Genomic DNA, 14567 nt, shown 5'->3' on the forward strand with positions numbered 1-14567 from the left:
TAACATTGATAATACAAAATAATGAAATAATAACATTGTAAACAATGATAACAAAGTAACATCAATTACATTGATAATACTAATTAATAAAATAATAACATTATTAACAATGATAACAATAGTAACATTGATAACACAAAATAATGAAATAATAACATTGTAAACAATGATAACAATAGTAACATCGATAACATTGATAACAATAAATAATGAAATAATAACATGTAAACAATGATAACAATAGTAACATTGATAACATTGAAAACACAAAATAATGAAATAATAACATTGTAAACAATGATAACAAAATAACATCAATAACATTGATAACACCAAATAATGATACAATAACATTATTAACAATAATAAAAAAGTAACATCCATAACATTGAAAACACAAAATAATGAAATAATAACATTGTAAACTATGATAACAATGATAACAATAGTAACATCGATAACATTGATAACTCAAAATAATTAAATAATAACATTGTAAACAATAATAACAAAGTAACATCGATAACATTGAAAACACTAAATAATGAAATAATAACCTTGTAAACAATGATAACAAAAGTAACATTGATAACACAAAATAATGAAATAATAACATTGTAAACAATGATAACAATAGTAACATCAATAACAATGATAAAGTAAGTATCAATTATTTTATTTGAAAATAATAAAAATAATTTAGACTGTTTGCATCTGGGATAGTGGTAGAAAAGGAATGAATGGGAAGGTAAAAGTTAAAGATACAGTCCTCTTGCTTAAATACCTTCAGAGCAGATCATCATTTGGACTTACAGAGTAGCCCCTCAGACCTGATCAAAACAATTACTCTCAGACCATAACCATATTAAAGTATAATGTTATAATGTTAATATTGTGTTTCCTTTTAATGTTGCTTCATTGGTAACTAGAATCACATGGTGCAGGTGCACTTGGAGTAGCTTGTGTTTATAAAATGTTGGGGACCCCTGAACTAGAGTAAGTTACTAAGTTACTTATTACTTATACAGGAGGCATGTAGGGCAGCAATAGAGTTACTAACAGGATCCATGAACCAACTTGTCCGTAGTAGAGACAAGACCAACTCTTGAGGTCTGGCCCAGTCTGGCTCAGGAACAACTTGTATTGCTACAGCAACTAACGCTCTAAAGATATTCTTCCGCACAAAAAAATAAAACAAACTACAGTTTTAGCAAACTACAGAGTAACTTATTTGCATCATAAAAGTAATGTTTGCTGACACCGCAGCGAGGCACACAACAACAGACACACACACACACAACTATAATCACACCTACAAACAAATATGCACAGACACACACACACACACACACAATATAAACACCCCTACACAAAAATATGCACAGACACACACACTCGTAAATATACACACACACATATTCACGCACACACACACACAACTATAAACACACCTACACACAAATATGCACAGACACACACACTCATACATATACACAAACACATATGCACACACACACGTAAGTATACACACAACTACACACAAATATGCACAGACACACATACATATGCACACACATACCTACACACCTACGCACATACACAACCTTAACTGAAATTAAATCTTTGTGTGCAGCAGTGTGAGTCTTTGTGCGCAGCAGTGTGAGCCATTGTGTCACACGGTAGCAGAAAACTGTTGTTGTGAACAAGTCGGCAAAATAAAATGAATAAAAAGTGATAAATCAGAGACGGAGATGAGCCACATTCATGATCCATGTAATCCTCTTATATCTGCTGTCGTTCACACACACACACACACACACCTATTATCGTGTGTGTGTGTGTGTGTGTGTGCCAGGCAAATGCAGCTGAAGACGAACAGGATACTTGGCACTGTCACGACTACCTGTGAAAAGAGAAATACGCTGTCAACCTGCTTGTATTTCAATAACTCAGACAAAACATTAAAACAAAATTTCGTCATCAGGGAAGAACAACATTTATAATTTGAGCATTTATGACTTTATTTAAAATACATGAGTGTTTTGGTTCGTGTACAAGCTAGACATGTTTTTTCTCCCGACAGTTTCAAGCACCGGGTCGCAGTGTGTCCCGGCCACACCCCGGACGGATGAGCCGTCCATCATCGGCGGACACCGATGGACGGCGTCGAGCACGAGCCACGAAATATTCTCCGTACGATCTCAGACATGACACGACGACTCTCAATCAACCGGTAACAAGGTCGCGATGAAAAAAATATGGTCGTTAAGAAATTGAAATAATAAAATAGAATAGAGGTTGGAAACAAAACATCAGGAACAATGAGTTCAATCATAGAAAGTAAAAATGTATTTGAAATAATATCATTGTAAACAATGATAACAAAGTAACATCGATAACATTGATAACACTAAATAATGAAATAATAACATTGATAACAATGATAACAAAGTAACATCGATAACATTAATAACACTAAATAATGAAATAATATCATTGTAAACAATGATAACAAAGTAACATCGATAACATTGATAACAATAAATAATGAAATAATAACATTGATAACAATGATAACAAAGTAACATCGATAACATTGATAACACTAAATAATGAAATAATAACATTGAAAACAATGATAACAAAGTAACATCAATAACATTGATTACATTTAATAATGAAATAATAACATTGAAAACAATGATAACAAAAGTAACATCGATAACATTGATTACACTTAATAATGAAATAATAACATTGTAAACAATGATAACAAAGTAACATCGATAACATTAATAACACTAAATAATGAAATAATAACATTGAAAACAATGATAACAAAGTAACATCAATAACATTGATTACATTTAATAATGAAATAATAACATTGAAAACAATGATAACAAAGTAACATCAATAACATTGATTACACTTAATAATGAAATAATAACATTGTAAACAATGATAACAAAGTAACATCGATAACATTAATAACACTAAATAATGAAATAATAACATTGAAAACAATGATAACAAAGTAACATCAATAACATTGATTACACTTAATAATGAAATAATAACATTGTTAACAATGATAACAAAGTAACATCGATAACATTAATAACACTAAATAATGAAATAATAACATTGTTAACAATGATAACAAAGTAACATCGATAACATTAATAACACTAAATAATGAAATAATAACATTGAAAACAATGATAACAAAGTAACATCAATAACATTGATTACACTTAATAATGAAATAATAACATTGTTAACAATGATAACAAAGTAACATCGATAACATTAATAACACTAAATAATGAAATAATAACATTGAAAACAATGATAACAAAGTAACATCAATAACATTGATTACATTTAATAATGAAATAATAACATTGAAAACAATGATAACAAAAGTAACATCGATAACATTGATTACACTAAATAATGAAATAATAACATTGTAAACAATGATAACAAAGTAACATCGATAACATTAATAACACTAAATAATGAAATAATAACATTGAAAACAATGATAACAAAAGTAACATCGATAACATTGATTACACTTAATAATGAAATAATAACATTGTAAACAATGATAACAAAAGTAACATCAATAACATTGATAACACTAAAAATGTAACAATCTTCGTTGGTCATGTGACCTTTCCCGCTCATTTGACCGCCAACCTCTGCCACGGTGATTGAACGAGCCCTGCTGTTATCAATTTAAAAGACTTGTGCATTTATTTATTCATGATTAACCTCTTCTTTTATAATTCATACAAAAACATTTAATTTCATTATAAATTCAATTAACAGCTGATTCGTGCGGCGCCGGCGGCGCGACGGTCGAGTCTGCCTTGTTCTATTAAATGTTAATGAGAAACATGTTTCTAAACTTATTGACTTAGTTTTTAACATACAAAGAATCTCCTTTAGATTAACTCGAATGGTCAAAAAGATAAAGCAGGTTTAGGCCTAGTGTGTTGATTTACTCTTTTCAGGCACGGAACGCTGAATGATGAGTCGGCGGAAAAAACCACAGAGCCCGCTTTTTCACTTCTTGACTCCTGTCAGGAGCGTTGAACCCTCGACTTGCGGCTCGGGCTGTAGGATGGATGCGGTCCTGTGTCTGTGTTCTGAAGGTTAGCGGTGGAAACATCACACATGGAAGAGGTGGAGACGACAAGAAGGGATGGAGACGCTCTTGTCCTGGGAAGAGGTGGAGTTATTGTCTCAATTCAATAATCAGAAACTTGTATTGCCTGTGTATGTTATCAAAATAACTGTAAATTAAAATTATATGAACTTAATTATTTGAATAACAAATGTGGGATTGCAGAAATTCTAAAGTTTCATAAAAAGAATGTTAAGTTAAGTCTGATGTAAGGGTTAAATGCGATGGTCACAGATGATCAAACAATATTCAGTCAGAAAGAAAAGAAAGAAATCGGGTGAATTGAGAGGAAAGATGTGATCCTGAAGTGTTAACCTGAGCGGTGGAAGAACGGATGGAAACAAACTCCATTAGTAACAAAGTGCTGAGGCGGCAAAGACAAGAACAGGTGAAGCTCATTACGGCGAGAGCGGGACGCAGAACAATGACGGTGTTTTTTTTCTGGCTAATTGACGAGGTTTTGTTAATTCACTGATTATTTTTGTCCCGCACACTAGTACTACACCAGCTATTGTGCGACGGCACATCAGATAGCGGCGCCGCGATTGGGAAAAAAAAAACTGCTAATTCAGGAAGTCACAATCACCTGCTCACGGTGGAGACGAATCCTCGCGTCACTTCACACAACAACGAAATCATGGTTCGGACAACAAACGTATCTGCGGAGCTTCGTTAAGAATCGTGAGCGAGAGACTCGTGTTGGAAGGAGAGATGACTTTTACTTCTCCATGAACGTGTGAATGTTGTGTTTAGAGACGGTGCTACATGTTGTAGCTGTCAGCACGAAAGAGACGCCCCAAAAAACAATGCAAGAGGAAACACTTTAAATCCTAAAGTACACTGTTAGGAAAAAGCAAACTTGTGTTCATGAATTTACGACAATAAAACTCAAAACAACTTAAGCAACACAAAGGAATGATGAACGGTCACAAAGAGAAAATACCTCTGTCAGAAAAAAGAAAAACAAAGAGGTGGAAAAAAAGATTTTCGAAAATATAAAAATGTATTAAATAAATATAAAAAATATGAAATCACTCTCACAAAAACAAATAGGATATAGGATACAAAAAAATAAATAAACAGTTAAAAATGTGTAAACATCAATTTATTTTTAAAAGCATAAATGTTTGACTCTCAGTTGTCTCTTTATCATCAGGTTACATGATTTGTCCGTCCACAGGAGATGATGTTGGTCACCACTGCTGATCCTCAGGACACAGCTCATGTCTACTAAGAGTTGGCATTATTATCAGAGTAATCTGTTCCTTTTTGTAGACAAAAAAATGTATCATTATTTTAATGTAGTGACTCTGGTTCATCTTTGTCCAAAATGAGACTCTTAAAAACATCCAAACACCTCTGTCTGTGCGAACATCTAGTGCACTAACCGTAGACATATATACTTAGACACCACATCGACTGCTGCCGCCCACTAGAGCGGTGTTTTTACAGGGCGGCCATCTTGGTACAGTCCCACTCGCTCCTACAGTGCCTTATGTCTATAGAGGAATGATGTGTTTACACTATAATATATATAAGTGATCATAAATCACTCATTTGTCAAGGTATTTTCACGCGGTTTGTTTTTCAAACCTTAGACCAGATTTACAGACATTATTAGAATGAATATTTTACTATATCTAAAAAAAACATTTGAAGTAATAGATGAAACAAATATGAAAGGTATGCTAAGGATAATGTCACAATATAACATAATGTTTTAAAATGAAATATTCTATTGAGAAAAGTGGGATAAAATTACGATTATTATCACTGCAACATAATAAGAAGTGCAGCTTACAAATGACAGTAGATTGTTGATACTACCTCAGTAATAGATTTACAAAAACAATTTATTACAAAAGAGCCAAACATTAATAATAATCAATAATTTAATAACAACCTGCCTATACTATGTTATCCCTTAATTACATTTTACCTGTGAAAAGTGATCGCACGAGATCTAGTTTGTATATAATCCGCTCATTAGATCATCCATGAGCGGCACAGAGGTCCGGGATCTTCTGACAGTTGCTCGTCTGCTGACAAAATTAGGTAAAAAACGGTCCAGAATTCAGCGAATAATTGTATTTTCTGATTGAAAAGTGCCTCCTTCCCTGCAGCTGCCTCTAATGACACTGTACCAAGATGGCGGCACTTTATACACATCCGTGTCTAGACTTCCCACCCGCAACGGCCGCCATTTTAGTTACGTATTTGATGCTATGTGGCCAAACAGAAGATATGTTGCTACTTTTCAAATATCTCGAGAAAAAACTAATTTTGCCACAAAAAACAAAACAAAAATAACAACACGATGAAACAAACCTGTGTTCCAACGACCGGTTGCAATCTGCGTTAAAAAGTAGTAGAAGCTGGGCTAGCTGCTATGCTAGCTTCATATACATCCGGACCAATGACGCACTAAAAAAACATCAAAATACCTCCACAGTGCTCTTTTTTAATGTCCATCTCATATTGAAGCATCGACAAAAGTTATTGTTCGAATTAAACAAGTCAATATTTTAAGCTTAGACATATTTACGTTTTCTTCAGGACAATTCTAATGTCGAGGCTTCAATACAAGATGGACGTTACAGACGAGCACCTTGAAGTTATTTCGATCTTTTAAGTGTCTTTTTCAAGGAAGATCAAGACGAAGACAACTGAGTTCGAGTCGCTTCATTAAAATGAACAAACATTTTTGTCTATAATTCTAAAAAGGAACAGATTACTCTGAAAATAATCCCAACTCATAGTTGATATGAGGCTGTTTTAATTTAGTGTTTTTCTTTGGTCATAATTGCTTCTGAAGCAGTGAAAGGTGGATCGTGTGACATCCGTCCAAGATCTCAATCTCATCACAAGTCGCTCTTTCACTTTTAGTTTGACACTATTGCGTCGGCTTCATGCTCCATCTAGCGTGAAAATCAGTGAAAAGGAGTTTAGCGGTGCATTGGCGTCAAAACACGTGTCTTCTCGTGAAGAAGAGACTTTGGTGTCTGTCGGCATCCACCGCAAACTGCTAAAGATGAAGATGAGCCGCCCCGAGAACCAGATAATTAGTGCCATGTCGCCGCTAAGTAGCGCTCCGAGAAGTCAAACACTATCACGTTAGCGTGGCAGACAGAGAGCGAGACCCTGGGAGAGACTGTGATTTATGGACTGACACTGCGGGCCGCTTTAATGAACTCACTCGTGGTTCAGACGACTTCGAGTATCAGGAAATAAATCCGTCTTTGCGCCAATGTTGATCAATATGCAGAGTGACTTGTCATAATTTGTGCCACTTGAGAGGCTAATACTACATGCTATCCGGGCTGAGGAACAGTACCTGTTGTTTGGGAGAAGAGCCGAAGTTAAGGGTCCATTAATCCTCCCGGTGCCACCTAGAAGAGGAAACTAACTTTGACAAAAAAGCAACAAGAAAGGGTCATAAAAGTCAAACTGTAAATTATTGATAAACATTCATTCATTCATTGCCTATCGCTTTTTCCCTTACTGGGGTCGCATTTGTGTCACAAAAACAGCCTTGCACTTGTCACAAGATTCATTTAGATTTTTTTACGACAATCCTTAAAGATCAAATAATGTCTTAAATAGATCTTGGACCTCTATTGTATCATCAGTATGTGTCTGTTTGTACAAAACTTACTTTAGGAAGTAGAGATATTTACATAAGAAAATGTGCTTAAGCCCACCCCACTGAAAACGTTTGTTTTTTCCCAAGCTAAAACCTTTTCTCCATAACCACGCCCACTCTTGATTGGTCAATCATCAATGTTTGTCATCAATCTTTCTAAGCATCATCATTCCAGGAAGTTTCCACCTCCAAGGGATTCATGTATAAAGAAATAATGAAGGCGTTCTTCGCCGCTGCAGGAGGCACTATTACCTCATAAGGGACTCTGCTCTCGTAACCTCTCATTTGCTGAGATATCAGATGGAGGAGAATAAAGTAGGGTTACGATGAGGGACTTACTGCATCTTGGAGAGGAAGACTTCAACATTTGAAACATGTCAGGAGAGTTGTTTTTATTTACCTTTTTACAATAAAAGGAAATAACATCATTATAATAGTCACGTTTATGAAGGAAATAGTGTCACATGACCAAGATGCCACACAACCTCCGACCTCCGTTTCTCGGCGTCAGGAGCGGCTCAGGTCGCTTCTCTCCGCTGCGTCGCTTCAACGCCCATTAGAGCAATTAGTATTTCCGCGGTGAGACCTTTTATTAAAAGTCTCCAAATACGAGCAATTTTCACACTTGGGCGAAGTCCACAAAACGAATTAAACAGAGCGTGAACTTCATTTCCATGTTGCCGCAATTCATTCAATTCTCTGCAGCTTATTACGATTGTTCATTTACCTGCATGTTGCATGTCGCTCAAGTGTTCTACCTGGTGATGTCTGCGGGGTATTAAGTCAGGCTAATGAAATGACTTTATCCTTGCTGGCTTAATCTATTCCCCGGCCAAAGTAATTGACAAGCCTCCAGTATGTGCATTAGGATCCGCAGGCAAAGGACAGCTGCCACTAAAGCAATTAAAAAGACAAAGGTTAATTAATTCCCTTCCACTTTCCCACCTGATATGCGACGGTTGTTGGCGACGGCGCACTCGGAGCAGCTCTCCGCCGCCGCGATAATAAAATAAATAAAAAACAGCAGGCAGTTGTCTCTAATATGTCAATACCTCACAGAAAACTCAGCCTCGGGACAACTCCGCTCCCAGATTTGAATTCTGCAGCGGGACATGATCTGAAACGACAATCAGCTGCCGAGAAGAACATTTCATGTGCGACATCACAAACACAATGTGATTTGCGTATAAATGACGCTTATTTTTACCCACCGACGCGGAGCGGGGAGTCTCCGCGGTTGGGGGGGTCGTGAGGAAGAAAACTAAGACGAAAATAATTACGATGCCAACCACCTCTGACACGACGAGAGCAGAACCCAAGAACTTTCTAATCCAGCGAAATGTCAGAGCCACAACGGCCGCCCTCCCTCCGCGTGGATCTCCGCCGGCTGCCAAAAGGCCAGTGGTTAGTCATCTGTTTGCTCCTGCAGCTGCTGGGTGTCATTGGGACTCTGAAGGAGAAATCCCATGTTTCTCTCTGCCATTTCTGACAGCTCCCGCCCAGACCGCATTAATCAGGGATTGTGGGAGAGCTTGGGGGATCTGTGGCGGGTGTGGACCAGCGGAGGAGATCTGGGCCTGTAGATTACCGAGACGTCTAAACACTTGCTTTCATTCTGACACAAAGAACAGTTGGCCCAGAAATATGGCCGGTTCTCTTCTGTTCTGTTGCCGGGTAGACCGGAGCTTCGAAATTCTTCTGATATTAGCGACTAGCATGAATATCATTTGCTGTATTGTCTTAACCAACGCTTTCTCTTGAAATAATTCTTATATGTTATGTTTTTTGGTGGATATTTTTTTTTATCTAAGCATGTTTTGTTTTTTCCTTGTTTTGGCAACCTTTTTTCTTACCAATTTGTTTATGCCTTGTTTTATCTCAGGGTAAAAGTGACCCGAAGACAAATGTGTTTGTGGTATCCCTTGTGTTGCCTCTGGGTCAAGGTTAACTACCACCATGGTTTCCAGAAACACATTTACAGTGGTGGAGGTCATTTACCTTGACCCGAAGACAATACAAGGGATACCTAAAACACATTTGTTTTTCGAGGCCTTCGGGTCACCTTGACCCTGAGATAACACAGGGGTTAAGCTGGTGGTTGTGTAAGACAGTCTTATTAACTTTATTTTCCAGCGGGGACTGTGTAGTTTAACAACAAATGACAGGTTGTTAAACTACCTGTCATTTGCATAAGAAGATCAGATATACTTTCTACCCGTTCATCACAAATACACACAAAGACACACACACATTTAAAATTATAATAATTTAAAAAAAAGAAATCGCTATATAAAACTTCCGAGAGAATGTGTATTATCGGTTGAGTTACTGAAACCTGAAGTCATTGATGGTCACTTCATAAAGCAACCCCATATGAATATGATATGACGAATGAAGACACAAACCAATTATAACAAGAACGTGAATCAATGCAAATATAATATATCAGTGTAAATAAGAGGTCTACAAACAAGTAATCATCACTGGTCATAAATATGTTAAAAAATATACAAATAAAAAAAATACAGCCAAATCGGTCGGACCAGCGCCCTCTATGGGCCAGCCATGTGTGCGACTGTATGGAAGACAACACAAAAATTTGTTTTTGGAGCAGCAAATCAAAAGCCAAAATGGTTTAAAAAGATGTTTGTCACCTCCTTCTGACTTCGTAAAAGAGACACTTTGTAGTGAAGATTTAACTGGAACTTTGTAGTGCAAATGCTGTGAGAGTTCCAGGTGTCGACGAGCACTCTTCCTCGCTGACACACTTTTCGGCGCCGTCACTCCCTCCGAAGCAAACTCAAAGTAAACAAAAGATTAGCAGAAGCTTTAAGAAGACAAACACGACATCCAGCTCCCACTGCTGTCTTGATTGACGGATATTTTAATAAAGAGACTCGTCGACGAGGAGACACAACAGTGGAGAGGATGTTAATATGCAGGAGATGAAAGTGGTGCTCTTAAATGTCAACATTAGTAATCTTTATTAAGAGACGACAAACACACTTTTTACTTCTCTTCTGTAAACCGTAGCTGGCATAGCCTGCAACCCAGAGCTGTTACACTGAGAGTCTTGTGTGTAATGACTCGCTTAAATGCCGGTCAATAGAAAGTCAGACATGTGTACCGAATGATCAGTAGTTTAAAGGTGAGGTGCTCGCATTTATTTCTTTGTGTCTGGTGATAACCTTTTAAAACACAGGTTTATAGTTCCACACTAACGTGCATTTAATTGTGTATCTGCAAATAACCCACTGTAGTTGCATATATATCTTTAATACACCTTTTATAATATAATTGAATTCCATTTTCAGTGTCAAATCATCACAACGTTATCTAAATTGACTTTACAGTTCAAGCAAGGCTATATGGGAGAAAAGGAAAACAGGTCCCGGCGAAACAACGTGTAAATCACAATGTCAGTGGCGAGGAAGAACTTCCTTCTTAGAAGGCAGAAACCTTGTGCAGAACCAGACTCAGTGTTGACAGCCTCCTGTAGTGGCAGGGTGGGGGGGATTGAGAAGAAGAGGGTGGGTTAGAACTGCAATGGTGATAAACGTAATGCAGGAAAGAAGGATACAGAGAAACTGGTTGGTTTTCAGAAAACAGCATAACAGAAAAGGGCTTGTCATGTCTCCTGAGTCAGTCCTATCCATAGGCTTTATCAAAAGAGTTGAGTTTAGACTCTTTAACTAAGAGAGGGTGTCTCCCTCTGGACATGCTCCAGATCTTAATTTGGAAAATTGTGGTAGAACTAATAGAGTCTAAGGATCGGAACATCCTAAAAGGCTGATATGTTTGGATTAGATTTGTGATGTATGTTGGTGCGAGACCATTTAAAGCTGTGTAAGTTAAGAGGAGGATCTTAAATTGTACCTAAAGTCAACTGGAAGTCAATGTTCAGAGTTCTGAGATACTTTCTGATCATCCTGGCATAGGAGAGTTACAGAAGTCCAGCCTGGAGATAACAAAAGCATGGATGATCTTCTCTGCAGCGTCCAAAGGAAGGAAATTCATTATTTTTTAAATGTTACGAAGGTGGAAGATTTTGTGTTGGTATTGTCTGATCAAATTGCAAGCATATAGACTGTTAATTGGATCTTATAGGTAACACTTAAACCAGTTTACTGCAGTTCCATTTATACCTATTTAGTTTTCTAGTCTGTAGAATACTCTGGTGGTCAACAGGGCCAACTGAGGTCCAGAAGAACAAGTACTGAAACACTGCCCTGATCAGGGGCCATTAGCATGTTATTACTAACTTTTACCAGAGGGGATTCTGTGCTGTGGTGTTCCCAGAAACCTGTCATTTCAAATTGATTATTATCATGGAGATAATCTCACAGCTGACTAGCAACCACTTCCTCCTCAATCTTTGAAATGGAGACATGATTGGAGATAGGCCTATAGTTAGTAAGAACCCCTGGATCAAAAGTCTGCTTTTTTAGCAACGGTTTAATATCATCAAATTTAAAAGTCTGAGGAACATAATCTGATGTAATTGACAAGTTCATAACGTCAAGTTTGGATGAGAGAAATATAGATTTGGAAGAGGAAATAATAAAAGACAATTTATGATAGAATGAGTGGATGAAAGCAGTCAGTTCCAATTGATTATTATCATGCCGATAATCTCACAGCTGACTAGCAACCACTTCCTCCTCAATCTTTGAAATGAAGACATGATTGGAGATCGGCCTATAGTTTGTAAGAACCCCTGGATCAAAAGTCGGCTTTTTTACCAACGGTTTAATATCATCAAATTTAAAAGTCTGAGGGACATAATCTGATGTTATTGACAAGTTAAAAATGTCAAGTTTGGATGAGAGGAATATAGATTTGGAAGAGGAAATAATAAAAGACAATTGTTGATAGAATAAAATGAGTCAGTTACAATCAGGCTTAGTGTCTATGTCCAGTAAAGCTTTAACATTTGCAGTAGAGAGAAGGGCTTCTGCTCTGTAGTGGTAGATCAGCTAATATAAAATCACAAATTATAAATTGATGGTTAGACAAAGCTAATTTCTGAGGAGAGACAATTACATTTTAAAATGTCAAGCCGGTTTGCTAGCACAAGAGCTAAGCTGTGGTTGAAACAGTGACCTATTCACCATACTGAAATGTTTGCTACCATAATGGCAGCCCTTTGAGTGCGATAAACCTTCAATTTTCTGCAGGTAAACGTAAGTCGAAACAAAAAAAAAGCGGACATGAATTGCTTTTATTTAAACGTTGCTGTTGACTCACTGCTGCGACTCATTTAAAGGAATCTTGTGTAGTAGTTCTCTCTCCAGCCACTTACCTGGTTCATGAACATCAGATGTCACAATGTCATTAATTGGACCGGTATCAAGCACCTCTCCTCACCTCACGGCATCCAGTCGGGAAGCCGTCTCTCACTGCCGCCGCTCCTTCTCGGGACGTTAACACTTCTATTTGCATAATGAGACGTTGTTGTCTCAGCAAAACGCTGCATTAATTCTCTAAACCTGACCAAACTGTATGTGGCGCACGCAAACGCTGTGCACACGAAATCAAAGTCATATTATTGAGATGAAAGAAGGAGCCCGAGCGGCGTTCAGAGACATTAGTCATTTCACCATCTCGGTGACAGAAACATGCTCTCAATTTATGAGTCAGGTGCTTCCAGTGATTTCTGCCAGCCTTGTTCCTGCACATCATAAATTCCTCTTTATGCCCGCTCATCCTACAGGCGGGACCACTATTCTTTGGCCCGTCCTGTCAGAAATACACCTCGTGTTGGCATATTGGATGTGATCCCGGTCGCCATTAGCAGCGAGTGTGCTGCCGTCGTACACCGAGAAGCAGCACTTCATTTAAACAGACAGCAGCAATCGCACCCCGAGGTGCACATTTATACTTTCTTTTACAGGTTTCTATCAGAGCTTTAATTCATTATTTCGCTGATGTCGACGGCGCAGAACTCCCACCAACTCTGACTTCATTTGCTCTAAATGCTTCGCGTGGAGCCACCGGCTCCCAATTTATGTAATGAAGCTTTAATAGCCAATTGGAGCATCCAATATCATTAACAGCCGGAGTCAGACTCATCCGGAGTTTGCCGTCTCGATAACTAGTGGTGCAAACGTGCGAGAGCAGATATGTGTGATTGCATACCTGCTGTTCTCTTCTCTCTCTTCAGGAGCAACACAAACGCTCTTCTTTGACTTCTCGCAGTACCGACACTTTTATCTATTTTTGAGACGCATTTTTCCACCTCATTATCAAACACTCACAGTCCTCTGGCAGCTTGTCTGGAAACTGATGCTTGATTTGACATTTGACACTTCAAAAACAAAAATAACTACACATTTAAGCATCTTAGAGATGAAGTTCAGAGTTAAGAGAAAAAATAATCGCATAATCCAGGAGGGAAGAAGAAGAAACTCTGAGTGTTCATGTTTTTCAAGCTGGCTTTTACCCTACCTTTTATCTACAGGACCACCAGGAACATCTCATCTCATCTAAAAAAGACCAAGATTTAATAATGTCCCACAAGCATCAGAGAACTTAACTTAACAAAGCTACTTTCTTTATTCTTAACCTTCGTGTTATGTCAGGGTCAAAGTGACCCGGAGGCCCGAAAATAAACGTGTTTGTCAAACTCCACTACTGCATATGTATTTCTGGAAGCCAGGGAGGATGTTCAACTTGACTCAGAAGCTACACAACGGGTAGTTTTCGGGCCTCCTGGTCACCTTGACC

Source organism: Callionymus lyra, chromosome 17 (assembly GCF_982586985.1).
Source record: "Callionymus lyra chromosome 17, fCalLyr1.hap1.1, whole genome shotgun sequence".
In the NCBI taxonomy this organism is placed as follows: Eukaryota; Metazoa; Chordata; class Actinopteri; order Syngnathiformes; family Callionymidae; genus Callionymus; species Callionymus lyra.